The following is a 17,359-nucleotide window of genomic DNA, read 5'->3' as shown; positions in this document are numbered from 1 at the left end:
CTAGGTTCCCTCTGCCTAGCCTGTACCACTATGTGTCTGTGCCTGTACTAGCCCGTATACGGGATAGAGCGTGAAGCTGATTTATTTTCTTTATGAGGCTTAAGTATTAGTGTAAACAGTATAATAGGTCGTCAAATAGTATAAAACGGGCATCACCGTTGATTGCTTCATCCTGTCATCATTCATTTATGTGAGACAAGAGACAGTCGTGAGAATGATGGGAATAAGTATTTAGTATGGGACCGCCAAAGCTATTGATTAAAGTAAATCGTGGGTTCAAATGCTATTAAATGTAAAAAATATTTTTGTATAGATAAGCAGCTTCACTCATTTCCCCACGTATTAAGGAAGGCAGGTGGAACCTAGTCTTCCCCACATTCATAGGCGTGTCTGGAGATATTTTTTGGGGGGTTACCTGGATTTTAGCTTTGCACAGATATTATTTTCGTGTAAATATTGTTTTATTATTTTTCGGTGCCATTTTTTTGTTAAGATGGGCACCAAACTATTCTGGAGTGGGCACGGGCCATCCGACCCTCTCTCTTCCTTTGCCCATGCCCACGTTCGAATTGAGTGACGTAACTCTACGTCGCGCTTTGTCTACCAAAGCGGGAGTCTCAAATAACGTATTTCAGTTTTACAATAATCAATGGATTACATTATTTTACATATTTGCAGTTAGGCCGTTTTGGTACAGGTGCACAAGCGTGACAAATAACGCGACGGTTGAGAAAGTGCGGTTAAGTGGCGGAGTTCAACGCCGCGCTGTGCCTTGACACCAGAGCGAAGAAATAAAAAAATAAAAAAAATATTTCATTTCCTCGAGTGGGGATCAAACCCATAACCAGTCCCGTTTACAGTCACACACTAGTTCTCCTGTGCCACGACTGGCCTGGACTTCACGTATTTATCATAAGGATATTTCTACAGCAGTCTCTCTTAATGCGACCAATTATAATTAATGGAAGTCAAACAATACTCAATAAAGGAGTCTGGCATTTGATTCGTATCATTTGTAACTCTTTATTGAACTTACTTAGTTACTGCCCTCTCCTGTTTAGGACAGATGAATAAAAATGTTCAAAAATACATACATATATATTTTTGAACATTCTTCAAATATATATATGTATATAACAATCTTTAAATAGATATACATTATATGTTTTAATAGAAACAATTGGTCAAACAATTTATCAGTAAATTAGATTTTGATAAACTGCTATGCTTAACACATTATATATGGACATTCTTTTTAATAAGATTACTGTAACTTTTAAGTAATTATACATAACTAGCGGACGCGCGCAGCTTCGCCCGCTTATTTGCACCCTTAGGGATGAATCCTAATTAACCATGAAATATTTTTAAGAGTCTAAATTTCAAATCTTATAAAAATCGGTGGCCATTTAAATTTTTTTCCATACAAACTTTCAACCCCTATTTCATCCCCTTAGGAGTCGAATATTGCAAATTCCCGTCTTAGCGAGCACCTACGTCCTATAAGTAACTCCTATGCAAAATTTGAGATTCCTAGCACTTGTAGTTTCTGAGATTTCGTGATGAGTGAGTGACCTTTCGATTTTATATATATAGATTAGTAGCTATTTTTACACCATCTTAAAATTCTGTGTTTTTAAATATTTTTTTGTTATATTGTAAAGGTTGCCTGAGATAAGACCTAAAGACTAAGAAGAGTGGAAGGGCTCCATCAAAATTGTGTATTTCTTTCTCTTTTTATTATTTTTGTGTTTATTTAATGGTCAAGTATTTAATACAGGTCCACGGAAATAACCCATATATTATTACTAGGCGAGGAATTCTATATAAAATGATAAAAAACAATGCAAATCAATTGCTCATTTCTTTTGTTTAAGTTGACTTAGAAGTTTATTTTTTTCTGTGCTTTAAGAGACCGTAGACTCAAGTCTAAGGTAAGTAATATATATCCACGGAATCTTGAGATACTGATCTTGAGAAACGGAGAATAAAGTGATCCTATGAGCGTTACATTTTCCTTTTGATGTACGGAGCCATAATACTAAAAAAACGTTGGAAACCCTTTTAAGTTTAGTTACAATTATTCCATGACATAACAAAATAAAAAAAAGCTATTATGAAATTGTATATTATTTTATCTTTTGTTGTTTATTATAAAAATAGCTTTTAAAATTTTAATTTACGTTTGTTGTATCTAATTCATATTGTTTACATTATAAAGGTAGCGGGCACTTCTGGATGGATTGGATGACGGCCCATTGTTTTTTTTTAATAATACAAAATGACATTATTAAACCTTAAAATATGACCCAATTATGATGAAGAGAACTTTTTATTTTTTTTAATAATAAATAAATAATGTCTCAAAATGAATTAATCTCGAATGTCTAACTATAAGCTAGAAAACGGCAAAAAGTGGAGAACGGAGTGTTTTAACCCCACATTCCTCTGGAAAATTATATACAGTTCTGAGAATAATCAATAAAAATAATAATAAAACTAACTTCAACCATATTTATATCAGAATATTTATTCAACCAGTAAATATCGTATTTAGTTCTATCAATAGTTGGCGCACAGCCAACGAAAACAAAAACCAAGTCTAGGTAATATGTTGCCTGCTATATTGACTGAATTACAACCCTATGTTGAAGTGGTGGATGAACAAAGACGGTAGTGGGTTCAAATTCTAAGTAAATGGTTATACTAATATGATGCACTTCTTTTTTTTCCTAGCATTAATCCCGGCTACCAATATACTTACAATTAAAGTAATAATCCGTAAGAGACTATAATAGTATTATTAGGGGCATTGGTCACTGCAATGGAACCCAAAACAATGATTCTTAAAATTTTTGTCTTTTTGTCCGTTTGTCTGTGCGCTTGTACACGCTAATCTCAGGAATAGCGTAACCGATTTAAGTGCAGTTTTTACTATTGTATTTTGTAACTTCCCATGACTTGTGTTAAGGAAAGTAGTATGTAGAAGTAGTTTTATTTAATTCAGTTCATAAATACAAAATATTTAAATAATACCCTTACCCACGAAAGTAATTCAAACGAGAAAAAAAATTTACAAGCGGGCGAAGCCGCAAACGGATCGCTAGTTTAACAATATTAATAAGTTATCACCTCAATCGAGTTCTAGTTCCTTAGATAGGAACTATCTAACATACTTACAGAACTAATAGCAAGCTGGACGTAGCTATGTTATTATCAATTCTTAGAAACATTTATCTTCAATAGGTTAAGATCTACTACCTGTTAAACTATAGTTTTTGTACTTTTATACATCCCTGTATATTGTAGGGCGTAATACTTAGTGACATACTATTCTCTATTTTCTCTGTTTTTAAATAACAATAAGTCAGGCCATTGTGGTTCGATTCCCGCTCAATTGAAACACAAAAGTTGTAATAATTGGGTTGACTCTCTTCTTCATCTCGGAGGCTGTTTCCTTCAGATATCCTTTTTTCTTTTTTCTTTCTGCCACCTTTTTTCTTTCTAGACTTCTCCAAGTCAGCGTCAGGTAACCAAATTACTATTCAGTATATATACTATATATATCAATGTAGACACTTCGGCAAGTTAGTAAGTCGTTAAGATAAGGGCCCTCATATTTAACGGCACTGTCGCCGGCGTCGCGTAGGTACGTGGAAAATTGTAAGTCCTAATTTAGGAACATACGGACGTTTTGATATAGCTAATGTTGTTAAATTTTATTATTTAGCATTTTCACGCTGTATCCCGCATACATCAGGGTAGGCAAAGGAAACCAATATACTGTTCTCCTCGTGGTGGTACATAACTCCGCGCTTTGCCTCGGCATCAAAGCAGAGAGATGAAAACGTAAATTTAAATAAATCTCCTCGAGTGAGGATCGAACCCACATCCAGTCGCATTTACAGTCACATATGTGCCCCTGTGCCACAATTGGTCTTTTATTACTTACCTGACTTCCGTAGCACATGGAATACAAAGGGAACCTAAGGGACGTTCCCTATGTACAGCCCAATTTTTGAAACATTGCGCGTGGAGTTGTGCAACTTAATGCCTCGCACTCTTTTGTTACCAGAGTGAGAAAATTAAAATAATTCTATCTTCTATATGGGAATCGAACTTAAAACTGTTGTGTTTACTGTATATAAGTTATTGACAAAGCTTATCCATAAATAAAAGCTTTTAGAAATATTAAAAGAATACTTGAGTTTTATGGGGCGAATACAAAGTTCTTTCTTAAGTCGTTTCAAGAGGGATGAATATGTTAAACATGTGATGACCTATATAAACGTGAGAGGTATCTCTTCAATATAAACAATCCCATACTCTACTTGTCTCGAACTTTGAACGTAAAGCGGGAAAAAAAGTGTCTTAACACTATATACCCTCTGCGGGATAGAGAGTAAATATAGAGTAGAGGTGTCATCCCTTAACTTATAAAATTTGCTTACTTACAAACTATAGCAATCTTCATATATGAATACAATACTTATATGAATATATAACATTTGTCCTACTTCATAAATAAAGCATAATTACCAAATTAAAACTAAATTGAGATGATCTCGATTAACCAGTATCTTAAAGCCACTTCCTTCCGCGAGACCTCGCCGCGAGGCCGCTCTGTCGCACCGCGCCAATATGTGTTGCCATATCTATAGTTACCCTAGTTTATAGGAAATATATAATAATTTTAATAACGTATAATATACTGTCGTATTTTAGTCAAGAATCGCTTCTGTAAAAACTTTCTTTAATTATTGAGAGAGAGGGTCGCTAAAGACGACTCCTACAATATAGGTGAAAAAAAGACAATATTCTAATAAATAACACAATTTCCAGATTAATAAATAACACAATTTCCAGGCTATAATATATACAATCATATTTAATTTGAATAAAATTCATGCAAAAAAGTTAAAGCAAAGAGAAGTAGTAGTGTAAAATATAAATATTTTTCTATAAAATACATTTAAAAAATTTAACGACTAATGTTTTATTTTATGACTCCTCTAAGTATTTCCTCGCTTTGGTGTATTGAGCAAAGCGGGGTATTGAGTTTAGCAATCCAACACGCAAAGCCTCGTAATTCGGTGGTAATTGGGGAACCAAATTAGCTTACTGGGAACAGAATCTTAACACTACATTCCCATGTTACCTCTATAAACCAATATTTTTAATTAAAATAATGAAAATTAAATTAACTTATAAGGAAACATAAAATTTTCTTATAGCAACTCTAAACTAAAAGTCAGTACAAACTCGCCAGTACAACCCGGCTGTCGTACTGGCCGCTCGCGTTACATCAGTTAGAGCCCACGCGGCTGAACTGATTCGGACGCTAAAACGAAACAAATAAACAAAAATATATAATAAATATATTATTAATATAATAATAATTATTATATATATATAAAATATAACAGAATTGCGTATCAAAAATCCCTAAGGGAGTCGATCGCGATACTGTGTTTTATTTGTATTGGAAGTTATTGGATTTTAAGTTTTCGAAGTACATACAGACGCGGTGAAGACGTCATTGAAGTTAGTATTAATTTTAATTATTTTATGTTCGTGGGTTCAATTCCATTTTTATCATTATAATAATTTTTGTTTCCCCGATTGGTCTAGACTAGATAAAGCGTTTAGTTTCAACACCCACCACGCAATATCACTATTTTTATCTAGAGTGGAAAACACTAGAAAATGGATTAAATGCGTGAATATTATAAAATTAAGTTTTTAGAATACATAATAACTTTTTTTATTTATTTTTTGTTAAAGCTTGCATTGTGTTTTTCTAGTATAAGTATAACACACTACTGACTTACAAACTTTTAATGTTTAGAATTAAAAGGAGATATTTTTTTTATATTATGAAACAAAGAAAATACAGAATAAAATTTATAAATAGTACGCGGCACCAACTCTACCATGGCTAAAACTAAATCGATATTTCGACGTTCGCTCTTGACCGATTAAATCGGAGTTACTTGGATTTAAATGAACTAAAGTTTTATTTTGCAGTTATTTTTTAACTCTATGTTATGTACTCGAGAGGTCGTAGTGCCGCAGTGATAGCCACCGACGTAAAATGATCATTGTGGGTTCAATCCCCTTTTCTTTATGTTAGCGAAAGTAATGGCCTAATTGAATAAATAATATTTCAATTTAACTTTAAGTTTCGAGTAATATATTACTTTAATATTTTGACTTTAGTAAATCTAAACAGTCCAATATCATAGCTAATTTTTTTTTCCGCTTCACGCTTCCTGCACATTCCAGGGTAGGCAGGGGAACCTAAGAACGAAGTGTTAAGACACTCCGGTGAAATATTTCCGTTCCCCACTTTCCGCCGAATTCTGGAGGCTTTGAGTATTGAGTGGCAGAGATCAACGCCGCTCTTTGCTTCATTACTAAAGCGTCGAAATGAAAATATTAAATATTTCTTTTCAAGTGAAAATCGAACCCAGAATCTGTTGTTTAGACACACGCTTGTGCCCCTGCGCCCTACGCAAATTTTTATACGATATATTAGATACATTAAAAAATATATATATTTATATTTTCTGACTTCTTAAGATTTATACTATAATTAAATGTTGATGCATAAACTGGTAAATACGAGTTATCGTGACTGGTCCACCTTGGTCACTTAGCATAAAGGATTGAAAGAAAATTTACTTGTGAAATACAATTAACTAACTAGATAAGTATAGTTAACCTTTAAAAGTTAAACTTATATAGAAATACGTGTTTTTCTCTCTTTTTAATGCACTATTTAGCTGAGAAGAAAAGACTTCGTATATATAGAACACGCTCTATCCCTAATATGAAAAAAGAAAAAAAAGGGACTGGTTGGTCAATCAATGACGTATTTGCATTAGTTAACTCAAATATAAAATGAGGCCAGTCGTGGCGCAGCAGGGGCACAGTGTGATTGTAAAAGCCACAGGTTGTGGATTCGATTTCCATTCAAAGAAATTAATTGTTTGATATTTTCATTTCTTCGCTCTGGTGTCGAGGCAAAGCGCGGCGTTAAGTTCCGCCACTCACCACGCAGTGCCTCCAGAAAAATGACACTAGGTTCCCACTGACGACGTGACGCTAAAAAAATACGTGTAAATACGTCATTGTTGCGTTAACAGCGATAAAACTAAATTCCTCACTTTCTCTACAACGTAAAAAATGCGTGAAGATAAGAAATAACGTACTCGCTTTAACATTTCCTTAGTTTATATAATACATACTAACATACTTATTTAATAAAATTATTTTGTCTTATATAATTTAAAAATTGATGATATAAGTAAGAGGTCGTCATGGTACAGTGATACAAGCGTAAACACGACGGTTGTGGTTTTGATTCCAGGGAAATAAATATTTAATATTTTTATCACTCTAGACGCAATGCCCCAAATAAATTTGGTGGTGCGTAGGGAGCGGATTATCTTAACATTAGGTTCCCTTTACCTACCCTGCTATATATGGGATACAACGAAAACCTGAATCACATAATAGATCACATTGTATCTATTGCATAAAGATATGAGATATCCAAAGTGCAAATGTCAGGACATTCAAGCGATTTTCTAGGTCAAAAATAAAAATAAAATTGTCCTAATGTAATTTGTATTGGTTTTGTAAATAAAATAATAATAAATTTAAAAAAAAATGTAATGTAAAGCTTAGTACGCTGAGGGAACCTAAAGTTAAAACTGTTCATTTCCCACTTTTTGCTTAATTTTCTATAGAAAATGAACCCACGACCTTCATAAACACTACTGCTGCGCCACAAGGCCTCTAATAATAAACTCTTGAATATTTTCAAACAAACACCTAAGCTCACGTGTTTAAAATTATAACATTTATTATAACCACGTGCTTGCGGTCGACTGTTATCTCGATTATACGTAAATACGATTTGTTACATTGCCAACCTAAATTGATTTTCAGCTTAAAAGAAATGTTTTTTAAAGCGTCACGCTATTACCCCTACATAGCAGTGTAGGCTGAGGTAACCTAGTGTTAAACTCCGTTTGCCATTGTCCACCGAATACTGAATTGCACGTTAAGTGACGGAACTCAACACCTCGATACCAGAGCGAAGAAATAAAAATATTAAATATTGCATTTTCTCGACTGAATTCGAACCTACAACTTGTTTACAGTTACACTTTATGCCCCCGACTAGCTGACTCACGATTGTCCTGAAATGAAAATTAGTAAAGGAATAATGATTTTTTAAATATATTTAAAGTAAAATAAGCTGAGGCGGTATTGGATAACACCACTCAACACACAATGTCTTGAATTCGGGTAGAAAGTGAAGGTAATGTCTCAAGACATTAGGTTCCCTGTCTAACCTTATGTATAAGAGGTAAAAAGTAAACCTTGTTAGACTCATGCGTACCATAGAAAACGTGATAGATTATGAGTCTGATTTCCATTTGAAAAAATGACATATTCAATATTTTAACTTCTTCGCTCTGGTAATAAGGCAAAGATGTCTCTAGAATCCGGCGGAAAGTTGGGTTCAGAGTGTTTTAACACTAGGTTCCCTCTGCCTACCCTATTACGAGAGGTATACAGCGTGTAGCTACATGAATTTTAACTAAACATTCTTTTAATTTTATTATTTTTCAACGCTTATTGCTTTTATTTGTATTAAGTAAATAATTTAAACATTTTCTTATGTAAATTCATATTATTAATTAATACCGTAGGTATAGCGTTTAAACATTTTTATGTCTTTAGAAAATCCTTGAACTTACGCCATTGAACATAGTAAGTACAAACTGTAAGTACATTATAACTTACGTTGTTTTTTTATCAAAAATAATTTAGATATAAATATAAGATTAAATTATATACATTTATTGAGAATGAATGTCTTAGTGCAGTGGTAGGGTAGTGGAATGTGAACTTGGGTCATCGGTTCTATTTCCAATTTTGGGAAGTAGATATTTTCATTTTCTCGCTCTGGTAACCGCATTTCTTCATTTAACTTTTTATTATTTAATTGAGCTGAAAGTGAAGTACGAAATACTTAGTAAAGTGATACTAGGTTCCCTCTATCTCTAGTCCTCTTCTAGTTTGAAGAAAACAAAGAAATTAAAAGAAAATTAAAAATGTGAAGTAATAAAAAAATTCTTCATGAGGAATCTACATGTTATTTATTTTTAAAACACTCTCCCACCCAATTTTCGAAACATTACGTGCGCGGCGTAACTCAACGCTGCATTTTTTTTTGTAAGAACTAATAATTTCTTCTATAAACGCATTTAATATATTCAAGTAATTACTTCACACCACATAATACTTCTATATAAGGCTCTTTAACCGTATCAAGTAAAACTAGTTTTTGCGACGACTCGTTCCTAATCTTTTGTATCAAATGCATAATATAATAAAGATGACTCATTTTTAAGACATTCCAATTTAAGACACTGAAAGACTAAAAGAGACATTGAATTCAATATGATTCACACAAACAAAGCTACCAGACACCACTTGTATATTAAGGTATAACGTAAGGCGTTTATAAAAGTGGGTGGTAAGGTTGCCATGGCTAAATCGATGGTGTAAACAGTACTCGCCATACATGTCGTTGCCCTGGAATAGTATTAGCATACTCGTTGATTAAGAATTTAGTAATATCTTTATATAATTAATTAATTTTTATGTTATTTTGTATGAAAATAGTAGAGATTTAACTTTAATTTCACGATAGGTTTTATGATTTTAATAAAATTCAAAAACCAAGAAATATTTTATTTTTTTATTTATTTAGCTTCAAAAAAGTCACGACTATTTATATTGAGATCGCGTGGAAATGTCAAGCTGAAATGAATCTTAAATATTCTCCACGGTACACGGAGAACAGAGAAAATTAACCCAATCCAAAGATACGAGGTTTTATACATCATTATTACTGCATTTTGTATGAAATTCGTATTGTTATTTCCGCCACTCAACACGAAATGCCTCTAGAATTCAGCGGAAAGTGGAGAACGGAGTGTCTTAACACGTAGTTACCTCTCCCTACCCTGATGTGTGCGTATACTACGACTTCGCCTACTAACAAAAATACTCTACTAAAATATTCTCTACATTTCTTTTAACTTACTTATATGTCACACTTAACAGAGCAGACTAACTTTAATGTTAGGACACTCTGTGCCCTACTTTCCGCAGAATTTTCATAACTTTGGTGATTGGCGGAACTTAACGACGCCCTGAACATATAAAAAAAATAACAAATTACGATTTACATAATAATTATAATAATTGTACCATTAATTATATTTCTCACACGAGGTTATTAACATGAAAGAATGAATCTGTATATTGTAAGTGATTGCGATCTAGTTCTCATCCGGCGGTTACTCATCTATACATATATGTGGGCTTTAGATTTATAATTTTAATATAAGATATTAAGAGACGTCTACAGTTGTAGGTTCGATTTCCATTCGGGGAAATGTATTATTATTTATAAATTTATTGTATTATCATTTCTTTGCTCTAGTTGAGTTCAGCTACGCAAAAGGCAATGTTTCGAAAATTTGGCGGAAAATGGAGATTGTTTTAACATTACATTCTCTCTGCCTAGCCTGTTATTTATATCAGCTTCACGCTGTATCCCGCACACGGCAGGATAGGCGGACGGAACCCTAAAATAAACCATTGAACAAAGCATACTTATATTTTCCCACAGACCATGGTATATAAGATGGAAGATAATTTTTCAATGAGCTTTTTGTATGCCAATTACTCAACACAGCTAACTGGAAGATGTTAGGGCTGTTTGTTCCACCGTTTCTCAGTAACGTAAATATGGTTATAATTATATTACGGACTTTGAAGAAGTTCAGATTATGAAGAGATTGTTTTGTAAATATTAAATGAGTCTCTCTGATTTCTTCGTAATATTCTTTTGTAGCAGATTTATTAGAGTTCAGCTTTTAAAATAAAAACTTGTACCTGTATCCCGCATATAGCAGAGAAGGCAGAGGGAACCTAGGAAACTAATCTTAACATCTTCTGTTCCCGTTAAGACAATTCCGTTCCCACTTTCCGCGGAATTTGCGGATTGAGATTGAGACGTTGTCTTGTAACCAAAAGAACAAATGAAATTAATGCATTTCCTTAGTAGGAATCGAATCCACAATCATCGCGATTAAAGTTAGATGCTATACCGCTGCGATACGACGAAGTTAAAATCTAATAAAATATTTATTTTTCATAGAAATCCTACAATTAAAATAACACTAAGCTTAGATCGCGTTAATCATGAACGGTATCTTTATGCCGACAGGAAGGATTGACGTGAAAGGATATTAGCTTATTCAATTGAATGATAAATGTATGGCGTATGTTTCTATGGGGGGAATAAAATGCCTAATATAAGCTATATTAAAAATATGAAACAAAGCTGGTGGGGGCCTTTATAAGATCTTGGTCATTTCTTAGAAGAATTACTTCTAAGATTTTTTTAGCTTCACGCCGTTTCCCGCACATGATAGAGGAAGCAGAAGGAACATGGGAACCTACGTTAAGAAATACGAAATTTTAAGCTACAAATTTCAAGTTTTGGAGGCCAGTCGTAGCGCAAGTGTGTGACTGAAAACGTGACTGGTTGCGGGTTCGATCCTTACTCAATAGGAAATGAAGTAAATAAATTTATATTTTCATTTCTTCGCTCTTGTATCGTTGCAAAGCGCGACGTTTAGTTCCAACATGTTGTGCCTCGAATAATTCGATAGAAAGTGGGGAACGGAGTATCTTGAAACTAGGTTCCCTCTTTCTCTTTGTGCGGGATACTGCGTGAAGCTATAATATAAAAAAATGATTTTCTTCTAAGATTCTTTATGTATGCATACTGAACACAAGTAAAGCTAAACTTAGACGGTGGTAGGAAATTCCAGTGAATAAGTTCCTAAGAAACAAAATAAGCTTAGGAGGTGACTCACACCAGCTCTAACTGCCGGCAGCTTACTTAAAATAGTATCTAATAATACTGTATGTATGTCTGTGTATGTACTAAGCATATTTTAGTTTATAATATTCATACGAGTATATAGGAATCTGTGAAGATTGTAGGTTCGATTCCCGATTGGAGGAATGAAATATTTAAATTTATTACGTTGTCGGTCTCGTAACGTGGCAAAACGTGCTTTCGAATTATTTTTTTTATTTTCATTTTCATATATAGAAAAAGTAAATTTGTATTGCTTATAATTGTTATTAGATATAGAATCTTCTTAATTAGTGTCTCGAAAATTGGTTAGTAAATAGGGAACGGAGTGTCTCAACTCTATATTCCCTCTGCTTCCACTGCTACAAGCGAGATATAGCGTGATACTAAAAAAAAAACAAAATATAAAAGAATGCATGACCCAGTTATGACACATCGTGTCAACTGTATTGCATGCTTAGTTGTAGGTTCGAATTCCATAGAATTAATTGATTATATCAATTATAACTAACTTTCACCTAATTTAGTGTTGACATCGCGGCGTTGGGTTCCGTCACGCGATTCTAAAATTTAATTGGCGTTAATTAGAAAACAAAGTGAATCGTCACTATGTGTACATATATCTGTAAATTTACCTTATGTTTGTTATTCCGATTTTCAATCAGAGAAATGAATTTTATATATATTATTATATATATTATTTTATATATATATTATTTTTTCTTTTTTATAGAAGTGGTTAGACAAAAATGTCTAAAATAAGCGGAAAACCAGAACGGTAAATCTTCTTCTTCACAAGATTATTCGTATTTCAATTTTTTATGCTTTTCAAAAATAGCATTGGAGCAGCACATCCACTATAAATATCACATACTTATATACCAACATATATTCTCACAATATTTTGGTTTCTCCAGTGGACAAGAAGCCTAGCTCATTCATTGTTCGTGGTACTCGAAATGGAAGAAGCGGTTCAGTTTTGGCATCATCTCTATCAATGCGAGCGTGGGTGATCTAGACTGACCTAGTTTTTTTACTCGTGTATACAATAATATGACACACTTTTATAATAAAACTAGCGGGCGCGCGCAGCTTCGCTTGCGTATTTAAGGGTGAATTCTAATAACCCATGAAACATGTGTTCAATGAAATATTTTCAAGAGTCTAAATTTCAAATTTTATAAAAATCGGTGGCGATTTAAAGATTTTTCCGTACAAACTTTCAACCCCTTATTTGCACCCTTAGGGGGTGAATTCTAGAAAACCATGAAACATATGTTCAATTAAATATTTTTAAGAGTCTAAATATCAAATTTTATGAAAATCGGTGGCGATTTAAGAATTTTCCCATACAAACCTTAACCCCTTATTTGCACCCTTAGGGGGAGAATTCTAGAAAACGATGAAACACGTATTCAATTAAATACTTTTAAAAATCTAAATATCAAATTTTATAAAAATCGGTGCAGATTTAATTTTTTTTCCATACAAACTTTCTACCCCTATTTCACCCCTTTAGGATTAAAAATTTTTTAAAATCCCTTCTTAGTGGATGTCCAGATTACGAAAGTAAACATCTGTCCAAATTTCACGTTTCTACGCACAGCGGTTACGGCTGTGCGTGCGTCTTACCTCAGTCAGTGAGGACAAGTCCTTTTATATATATAGATTATATTTTTTTAATTACCTGGCGTTTTATAATTTTATTTTATTGCAAGAAAACGGAATTTTCTTAATACTAACCCAACTTAACCGTAATTTGCCTACCCTTAACGTGAAATGATAATTTAAAGAATATTTATTTGCCATAATTTTTTATTGTTAAACTTATTTTTACCCTGTAAAATCTTAAAATAAAATAATTTAATCAAGTAATCTTAAAATTAAATATAAATAATATATCTTTAATATGTTTCGGATAACTAATATCGTTTTTACAAGAAAACCTTGTACTTAATAGTTATAGACTTTCGCCTAACCCTAAGGTGAAGGTCACAGAAGTCAAATACAAGTTCTGCTTATAGACCAAATTAGTGTTAGACTAAGCATAAAAGTACGATTACTTTATAAATAAGATTATATAACTTCTAATTTCTTATTAAATCACACTCAGAAATGATATTTAACCTCTAACAGACATTAAATTTTAGCAAGTAGGTAAATGTTAGGTTTTTTTTTCATCTTCACGATCTATTCCACATTTAGCTGGGTAGGTAGGTGTTAAAACACTCCGCTCTCAGACATACCAGGGAAGGTTAAGGGAACCTAGTGTCAATACATTTAGCAATGTTAAGTAGTTTCTTATCTTATCAGTGAATGTAATTAACATTTCACGCACCATTGAATCGATCATTACAATATGTTTGTTTTATAATGGAAAAACATTAATCAACAGGGTTGCCAACTTGACGACATGTGAACGAGGCCAATATAATTATTTAGTATGATTTATAGCACCAGCCGTCGCGTAGGACACACAAGCGTGTGACTTTAAGCTCGACAGGTGTAGGTTCAATCCTCATTCGAAGAAGTGAAATATTTTCATTTCTTCGCTCTAGTGTCGAGGCAAAGCGCGACGTTAAACTCCGCCATCCAACACGCAATGCTTCCGGAATCCGGCGGAAAGTGGAGAACGGATGTTACTTAACGGGAACGGAGTGTCTTAACACTATGCTTCCAGCTCTGCCTACCATTCTATGAGCGGGATACAGCGTGAAACAAAAAGAAAAAACAACTCTTATACTAATGAAAACAACAATTTAAAACATAATATTAGAATCCTTACCATAAATCTTTTATTACTATAAAGACTAACAATTAAGTAATTAAGTTAATATATATTGCTACAATCGTTTCTCTTCTAGGACGAGCTCGTACAATAGATTCCCAATAGAATATCCACAAACCTGCCGTCTTTATTCCCAATAGTAATTTAGAACAAGAACGACTTATCTAAAGTAAGATAAAAAATAAAATAAATATAGTATTCGTTTATTAGTCTCGTTTTAAATAAGGTTAAGTAAGGGATAAACAGGATTTGTTTAAAATATGTTATTTGTGGCCAATACCTTCGAGTATATCTTAATAGTTACTTAGAAGGTTGTTATTGTAAGTTTTACTTTAAATCCTACTAGGGGGAATAAACATTGAAATATTCTAAATAAGGAAAGGAGTAATTTTCTTTCTTTTCACGCTGTATCACGCATCTAGGAATCTAGTGTTACTCGTGGTACTCTGTTCTCATTAAGTCACTTTTGTTCCCACCTTCCCACCGTATTCTGAAAACATTTCGTGTTGAATAACGAACTTGACGGACCCCAATTTATCATGACGGCTTATTTTTCTATAATCACATCTATTATATAAAAACCTGCATAAAGCGAGGTAGACTAAGGAATCATAGTGATAAGACACTCCCACCCATCGCATAATTATCGGGACTAAGGCTAGGCTTTTAGATTATAAGCAAATATTATGAAACTTTATTAATATATTTAAATAATAAATCAATCAATATAATTTTATATATTATCTTTTATATTATTTTCCTTAATTAAACAAAACTTCTTATAAAAGTAAGTAAATAATTATAATATTCAATAATTCGGTTAAAGGAATTACTCATTCGACATTGGCGACTCGTGAAGGTCAGATGGGTATCTAGAACTGGTTGCATGTAACTTACGTGGGATATTCAGGTGTACTGAGAAATCTATAATAATATTGTAATTGTGAAAGTTATTGTATATTAAAATCTGTATGTCTTATTAAAATTTCTCCTATATATAAAATTAATTAGTTAGGCAAAGCTGTTTTTGAAGAAGAAAGTTAATTTGATACAAGAAGATAAAGAAGATAGAAAAGTTTCACTTGATACAAAATACAAGATTTGCCAGCTTGACGCTATATCAGCACATATAGCAGTAAAGGCAGAGGGAAGTTAGTGTTAATACACTTCGATAGCCACTTTTCGCCCAAATTGCGACTGTCTCACGTCTGCGTGGAGAGTTAAAATGAAAATCCTACTTTTCCCTTGCTTTTTATGTTTCCTAACACCCCCTTCTTAATCAAATTACAGCGTTTTGCACCGCGTAGTACCTGGATGAGCGTTATCAATCAGTTACTCAGTAAAGAAAGGGTTCTTGTACAACATCCCTATAAATAAGGAGTTCTGTCTTAGCCCTATTCAAATGAAATCGACTCATGCCCTAACCTTACAGACGTATAGTAATAGCGCAATAAACTTGTTTGTTCTGAAATAACACGAGTATGAAACACAAACGCTGTTTTCTTGATTCTATCGATTTTAATAAATAATTTTCAATTTCTATCTCCTTTGTTTTCTATAAGGGCTGACTGTATATACGACAGTTGTTAATTCGATACTCACTTTGGAGAATTAGTTATTGTATTAATATCAATATCTCGCACTTATACCAAAAAACACTGCCTTGAGTTCCGCGACTCAATACAAAATGTCTCAAAAATTTAGCGGAAATACAAAATTTTTAAATAGACAGTGAACCTTAAAAAAAATATAGAAGAAGCCGTATCTAAAATATTGCCAGAGCAACCCTTGGAACCTAGTGTTAATACATCTAGATCTCAATGAGACATTTCATCCCCATTAAGACATTTTCATTCTTTACTTTACGCCAAATTCTGTAGGCATTACGTATACAGTAGCGGAGCTGAACGCCGCTTTCGAATTTTAAATGAATACTTGTGTATGTATGTATATTTAAAACATGACGTAAGACAAGAACTTTCGTCGTAGCTAGTGATGCAGAATGAATTATTCATACCATATCGATCTTCTACTTGCACTTCATGGGTAATGCATACGTAAGTTTCTTTGTGGTTCTTGAATAATGAAGTGTTAAGCTCGAAAGTTCAACTTTGATTCATAATTTCTATAAAAAAGGGCACATTATGATGATATACATATTTTCAAGCTTTTATCAATATTTTATCGGTGGAAGGTGTTGAGCACTAAGTTCCCAGGTTCCCTCTGCCTACCCTACTATGTGCGGGATACAGCGTTAAGCGAAAAAAAAACATTTTTTTGCTATTATTTCTTAAAGAAGGATTTGAGTAAAATCGGATTATTGAAATGAAAACTAATTTGTAATTATTTCTACGTCTACAGCATAAAAAAGTTAAATTTATTTTTTTAAAAAACCCAGCTATTACTTGTTACTGCTGCTGCCTTTATTTAATTTTAATTTGCTTTCGGTACTCATAAATTAATACGCGGTCTTAGTGGCCACTCGAAGTAATTGAGGAAACTTTCTTAATAGCTCTTGAGTAACTCGCAATTACAATATGTTTATTTCAAGATAAGTACAGTTTTTATGCAATCTTAATAGAAACTAGCTT

The 17,359-nt window shown here is 33.0% G+C and overlaps 1 protein-coding gene across 5 annotated transcripts in view; it reads left to right on the top strand.

The window, feature by feature from the left end:
* The first annotated feature begins 5,253 nt into the window (after nt 1-5,253).
* The window catches only part of LOC146536403 (uncharacterized), a 44,991-nt gene continuing 32,885 nt past the window's right edge, over nt 5,254-17,359 (top strand). For all 5 annotated transcript variants that reach the window (XM_085190289.1, XM_085190285.1, XM_085190288.1 and 2 more), the window contains exon 1: nt 5,254-5,544. The gene's annotated coding sequence lies outside the window, so the exon portion shown is untranslated. The remainder of the gene's footprint in view (nt 5,545-17,359) is intronic.

This window comes from Heliconius melpomene, chromosome 9 (assembly GCF_056956725.1).
Source record: "Heliconius melpomene rosina isolate 202511_hmr_F chromosome 9, ASM5695672v1, whole genome shotgun sequence".
NCBI classification, from domain to species: Eukaryota; Metazoa; Arthropoda; class Insecta; order Lepidoptera; family Nymphalidae; genus Heliconius; species Heliconius melpomene.
The sequence above is the reverse complement of the archived record's forward strand: the minus strand, read 5'-3'. Positions and strand labels throughout refer to the sequence as shown.